This window comes from Ptychodera flava, chromosome 9 (genome assembly GCF_041260155.1).
Source record: "Ptychodera flava strain L36383 chromosome 9, AS_Pfla_20210202, whole genome shotgun sequence".
NCBI lineage: Eukaryota > Metazoa > Hemichordata > Enteropneusta > Ptychoderidae > Ptychodera > Ptychodera flava.
The window spans coordinates 41575752-41582976 of NC_091936.1; the positions used below are offsets into that span (position 1 = coordinate 41575752).

General features: G+C 40.3%; 1 pseudogene; it reads left to right on the forward strand.

Annotated features, from left to right (window-relative positions):
• Positions 1 to 2364, forward strand: LOC139141037 (very long chain fatty acid elongase 6 pseudogene; annotated as a pseudogene).
• Positions 2365 to 7225: the final 4861 nt, after the last annotated feature.

A 7225-nucleotide genomic window follows, 5' to 3' on the forward strand; every position in this document is an offset into this window, starting at 1 on the left:
CTGCGGCTATTACATGGACACCGGCAAAACCAGCGACGTCGTTATCTAACTCGGTTAATTATTATATCTGGGAGTGAGACCGCCTAGTTGTTGGTGCATTTAAGTACAACGCCCTGAGCTACTGAGCAGAAATACTAAAACGTTGCACGCGGCCGGGATTCTTTTTTCGAGGAAAGACGAAGGTGAGAACTGACATATCTTGCCATTTACACGTGGACGTAACCGTGTTGAACTAGCAGAAAAAATTATGTCGGCAACAGAATATGCGACCGAAGCTATCCTTCTCGGCAAGGGAATCGACGAAGCGAGTTCTTTTTCACGCCCGCGTGCTTTTGAGCTTGACTACATCGACCATGCGAAGTGGGCCAACCGTATGAGCAGTTATTGGCACTATTCAATTCACCTATGCCTTGTCTACATCGTCACAATTTTTGGTATTCAGAGGTACATGCGGGACAGGCCCAAGTTTCATCTCAGGGGTCCCCTGGTGGCGTGGAATCTTTTCCTCTGTTTGTTCAGCATGGTGGGTGCCATCCGGAGCTGCCTGAGCCTATTTTCCCAAGTTTCACGGTATGGCATCTACCCTACTCTGTGTGATAAAACCCATCACTTTGGCGATTCCGGGTCAGCCCTGCCATTTTGGGGAGTCGTATTTGTCCTTTCAAAAATTCCAGAACTCGGAGACACCATTTTCATCGTCTTGAGAAAACAGAAACTGATATTTTTACACTGGTACCACCATGCGACGGTCCTAGTCTACTGTTTTCACAGCCACGGCGAACTTGCCAGCACTTCGTGGTGCTTTAGCATTATGAATATGATAGTGCACACTTTCATGTACCTGTACTATGCTATCAGAGCGGCGGGTTATCGGCTTCCCAGACCAATCTCCATAGCCATTACCACTTTACAGATCTCCCAGATGATCGGTGGTTGTCTCATCCTCGGATATACATACTCAATGAAATCCCGGGGCGTCAGGTGCGATGTCTCCGACACCAATTTCACGTTCGGAACTCTCATGTACATTAGTTACTTAATCCTCTTCGCCAAGTTCTTCTACGATGCATACATTTGCCGACCGACTCCTGTTTCCAAGAAGCTGCAGAAGAAGGATTAAAACACGTGTAACTTGAGCCACCGCCACGCCTAAAATCCGATGGTTTTTCTAGTGTGGCGTGACCCAGTAGTTGTGAATGTGCCTCGCTTGTCATTTTTGATTTATAACTTGGGAACGGCGCCCAGATTGGACGGATTGAGATGCATCGACCACTGAAAGTTCGGCGATCATATTACACTGTCTCGAAATTTTTTTTTATGGCCGTGCAATTAATTGATACGCCTTTGAATCATTTTAGCGCCTATGATGACCCAGTTGCATTTTTAATGAGAACATTCGCCGAATCCAGTCGGATAATTATTGATGTTCGATAGTTAATGTGTTACGTTTCAGTGAGGAAAGTTGAACCGAGTGTTATCATGGGTACCTGACAACCAGGAACACTTGAAAATCTCAACTCAGGGCGAGGGAAATCATTACATCTTGGAAAGGCGGTCAAATGATTTTCCTTTTTCTTTTATCAGCTTAATCATTATGCTTTGATTTTTATTGGCCAGGTCATACATGCATGCATCAGTCAAGTGTTTATATCTATATTTTCATATCTCAGACGGGCAAGATAGAAACGTGACTAATATGGGTCTGATATTGCATCTTTTTGTTATGATTGCCACACCCTGTTTCTTAGATACAACGACTCCTCTGTCAGCATTAGTAATCGAGTGACCTATATGACGGGCGACCAACTTTACAAACAACAGAGAACAACACTGAAAAAGAGTTTCTGAAATATTTTACTAACGTATTTATATTTAATAACTCCAAGAAGTGTATACTTTGTCACGCTATGTAATCTTTACACCTCCTTCAAGACAAGTCATAATAATAATTCTCAACAGTCACAGGTTTTGTTAAATGTCACTCCGGCTCACGTTCCCGTTGGTTGAGTTACGAAGCCTCGAGCGGTACACTGGATTATTTTTGTAGGCCACCATTAAAAAGAGGATAAGTTAAATGCCAACAACAATGCTCTGAATTCAAAATCTCTGCTAAGATTCGCACCCGTTGTAAAATGACTGATTTTATTGCCAGCGTACGGTCGCAACCACCTGTTGATCCATTGGTAATTAATTATCCGGTCATCGTTTCGCGCCTTCTTTTTATGTGACCGCGTTGCTTTTGATGTTTTTTGGCGGGCAGCTTTTCAGAAAGCAGTGTGATGTCTTTTAAATATGCTGCATATTAAATCTTTCAGGACAGAATTTGGTACATATTAAACACAATGCAATGCAATGAGTAAGAAATTTACATGTGTAGTTGTTATGTGTATCGTAAACATCGTTCATCATTCCATTATTGATTTATTGTTCGGGGTCATGTTGTCTTGCGCGCCAACCCGTTCCTTTTTCATAGACGACATTGTATGATGTTATCGAGTTAATGATTGAAACCTCTCGTCTTTCGTTTATAATTGTAAGCAAGACATGTTTTTTTTCTGTCATAACAAAAAAACGTGAGAAAATAGTTCACAGCTATATTATACAACCTCTACATGAATAATGAATGTATTTTGTCTTGCTCTCGGGCTTCCATGAATGAAAAAACAGCATTTCGCTCGACAACCTCAACATGCGTTATCAACGATAATATGTAAACTGGCAATATTTGTTCAAACGATCGCTTAAATATTAGTATGTTGCCATGCCAACAATGACGAGTAAAGAGGTCAAAGTTTCTCAAAATCTTTCTTCAGATATTTATGTTTTTGTCAGAAATGATCGAGAAATTTTAGATTTTGTTAGAACTAGCAAAATTAGTCCCCTTTTAGATGTGTACCTTTTTTCATGTCATTTAAATGTGTGCCGACCTTGGACCGGGTAAGCCCGCATCGAAGAGAATATGGCTTGTACATCAACTTTACCCGACATTATCGCGTGATGTTCCCGATGGCCTGTAGGATAGGGTAGCAAATCGTAAAGAGTACTTTCATTGAACATTTTGCGAAACACGCCATGAGTACAAACTTGGAATTAAACAGTATCGGATAGTAGTTTTTGATGAAATATCATACGACTTTACTGATATTAAAATCAATCATTGACCTGTAAAATAAAACACATAGTCATTATCGAAATCTGGTCTCGCCTCTGCATGCAGATGTTGTCTATTTGGTCAGAAATTACATATTTACTTATCGACAAAGATACGAAGCAAGTGTTCTTTAAGTGCTGAAAGATGCAATTCGTGGAATAGAAATATTTTGAGGTTTTACCAGATAAGAGATTTTATTAATCAAACCTTCCATTTGTTAAGAAAAGGGATGTCTTATGAATTCTATCAACATTTTCTGGTTGAACGATGTAAAAGATTATCCTCGACATTGTCAATGACAGTATTATGTCGTCAGGGTTACGGTCACCATATCGCCCATGTTACAGACAAGTGGGTAGATTTCACTGGGTTAATGATACACCGATAGCTTGCTGTACATGGTACACGTCGGTCGTGTTGACAACGATATCGCACACTATACACGTTAATGAACAGAAGTGCTTTACTTATCTAACTAGTTGTACTGTATACGTTATCGTCTAATATTAACGGGCGTTCGTTTATTAACAGGTCTGCATCAAAATTTGACTATGGTTATGGTTTACAGTCAATATATATATTCAGTGCTTTGTTCTGAAAAAAAAACACATTTCGAATTTTTTTCCCGTTATCTTTAAGGTAAATTTGATCCAGGACTGCAAACAAGCTAGTACACAGCCATACCACCGTTTTATGGCGGTGTGCTCATCTCGGGTTAACTTTACGGGTGAAGGTCGAATGTATGTACCTGTAGAGCGGCGGGACCAAACGACAGAACCAAGTGTCATTTCGGAGGCGAATGACCCTTGAAAATCTGATATATGGTCCTTCTCTGTATTTACACTCTGTAAATCTAGCGTCTGTGATAAAGTCCGCCGTTAACCATGTGCCACAGCTGTATGGAGAGGTGTGTACAATTAATAAAACCCCTCAGACAGATCATTAGACGTTTGATGACAGTTCGACACCAGGAACCCTGTCTCAATGTAGGCAGATGGCCTGCGTAAAGATACGAGAGCCACTTCATTGTTTGCTCACTTCTCGATTTTTAGTGCAAAGTTCCCTCACTAACTTCCCCTTCCATATTATAAGCTACCGCATAGCAGATCAAGATTGAAGAAAAGGAGAATTATTTCTTGTCATGTTTTTTTTTCAAAAACTGGGGCGACGACACGTATTTTTTATAGTTTGTTTAACTTCTGGCCGGTCATGTCTGCTTTCCAAACAAAGAGTTAACATTTAATTTTCAAATGTTGTATTGACTTTTGGTTATTTGAATGCTGGGGGAAATTTTAGTTAGAGTGTATAAAGCGCAGCATGTGGCGACTTTAACACCTCATATTCTCAATTATCGATTTCCGTTCCACAAAAACAGTTTGATGCAAAAGCCTGACGCATGCGCTCACGCGAAACATTTTTGGCCTTACTAGCACATGTACGCTCGGCTACCATTTGTTTATTTACGCTTGTCTTGAGAATGAATCGTCCTCTCTACTTGATTTCGTGCATCACGAAAAGAAACTTACGTCAACAGACACATACATTTGATGTGTCACGTCTTTGCTTGAACAAATGTATTATTAGATATACTGGCTAATATGTGTACAATCGATATTTTTGCTGTGTTTTTCTTTAACGTGTAAAGTGTTTATTCTCAGTCTTGTGTTGTGGGTATCAACAAATGATTGACGTTACATACACAACTGTTTATGCTATTGGTTCAGTAGAAGTGCCTTGTTGTTGATGTCCTCATCGACGAAATTGTTTTGCTTGTTCGTGTCTTGTAAATTGTTTTATATTGTTTCCAGCCTTGTCATGTTCAAATATTAAGGCAATGCACGGATGGGGTAGAGTTACCGTAATTTTAGTGGTTTCAAGGTGTCCTTCGAAACAATGACATAATGCCAGCAATCATGTAAACCGAAGACTATTATTACTTTGATGTTCTTTGAAGCAATCTGAGGCCTGTAAGTTAAGGTCCCGGTATGGTAATTTTAAGTAGGGCAATTTAATCAAAGTCGCACGGACAGTCGCTGTTCCAACCTTGAGGGTCAAAATTCAATGTAGTCTCGTTGCCATCACAAATATTATCGTAAGGGAATTCAAAACAGGCATGATGCTAAATGAGCCATAAAGTATATCCAAAAACACATTCAATGTCACTTCTAATTCAACTAAACGTGCGTGTCAGCTTATTATACTAAAGAACCATTAGCTGTAATTTTTATGTAATTTCCAATATTTTTGTTCTCTTCGTAGAATACGGTTTCCTATTCAACTCCCAAAAGCATATCAAATTGCTTGGTTTTCAGCTTATCAGTACAACAGCCTTTGTTGTCCTTGACAACTGAATTCTACAGTCCGAACAATAGAATTCCTTGATCAACAAAAGCGTGGCATATTGTGAATAATGAGTTTTGTGGGCTAGGCTAATGCTAAGTATTTCAGTAGTTAAAAAAAATTATTGAAAATGTTAAAGGTTACCGTTCCTGTATATCTATACTGAGACATTCTGCCAGTTGATCGCCGTGCCTGATTGGTCAGTTTTGATCGGTTCTGCGCATGTCGCCGAAGGATGGCGCTATTTTCACCATGGGCACAACCAGCACTCTCCGAACTGGGAATCTGTCCTTCAGAGGGACAAAGTCGGCCATTTTTCATGAATTTTGTTTGATACGAGATACTACTTATATTGTTTGACATGTTGAAAGATGCTGAATGAATGGGTGACCGTGAATATATTCGACCCCGGTTTTAGACAAATGAAATGAAACCATGATGAAAATGAATTAATGGTCATGACCATTAATTCTTTTTCGCGATAGTTTCATGTATCGTGTCCACAACGGTTGTCACCCTTTCATTCGGTATCTTTCAACATGTCAAACAATATAAGTAGTATCTGTCGTGATGGGGTTTTATGATCAAGGTTCTTGTCTGACTTATATACAGAACTGCGAACGACACCAGTTCATGCTGAGAACACAAGCTTTATTACTGAACACGCATGAGATAAAAAAGGCGCCAACCGGAACACAACTGTAGCAATTACATATAAAGGCACCAAAGCGCATGCACCGAATGTAATAGAACACCAAAGGATAAACATTGTTTTTGGCGGGAGATTATAGTCCACAGTCATTGGATGAAAGTTACCAAAGAGTCTGATTGGTAGAAGGATAACACATAGGCTCTGCTTAGTCCTATTAATAATGTTCAAATGATGTGTCATTTCTTCTCCGACATTCTCCCGGCGACGAAAGATAATCTTGAACACTTTCAATATGAATTATCAATAAATGTTTCGTTGAACAAAAACTTAGAAATTTCAAAGAGTTAATTGACTCAACAGTTACAACAATTTATGAAAGTTCGGATATTCTCATCCTGGCTGCAATGGCTGCATCTCTGGACGGTCTCCCCGACTCGGGCGGGTCATTGGTTTTCTCAGCTGAAATTTCTTGCCGATGGATGTCTTCCCGCTCGTTCACATCTTTGTCTTCAGATGATGATAATTCTTGAGAGGCTACCTCAAGGGGGTATAACTTGTGTATAGGCGGTTGGTGTGTCCCCTGGCGGTGGAGATTTCAGCTGATCGCACCAACTTGTCACGTCCATAAACAAGTCTCTTCACAGTCCCGAGCTGCCATTTCATCCTACGATCGATATCACTATGGATCAGTACCACATCACCCACTTTAATTACATTGTGCTTGTTTCCGGAACCGGAGTGACGTTCTCTCAAAGCTGTCAAATACTCGGTTGACCACCGCTTCCAGAACTGTTGTTGGAGATTTGACAAATGTGCGTAACGTCTGTTAACATCATTGTGGTTTCCAAAAGTCGGGTCTTCGATTTCTTCATCGGAGACTGTGATGTATGGTAGTGAGGTCAAGCTTCTACCATGTAACAGGTGATTTGGGGTCAGGCTAACGTCATCATCCGCACTGGATGAAACGAAGGTGAGTGGGCGATCATTTAATACAGTCTCAATTTCGGTGACGACGGTAGCAAGCTCATCATACGTGATGAATGATCGACCGAGAACCTTTTTAATCGCATTCTTCGTGAGAC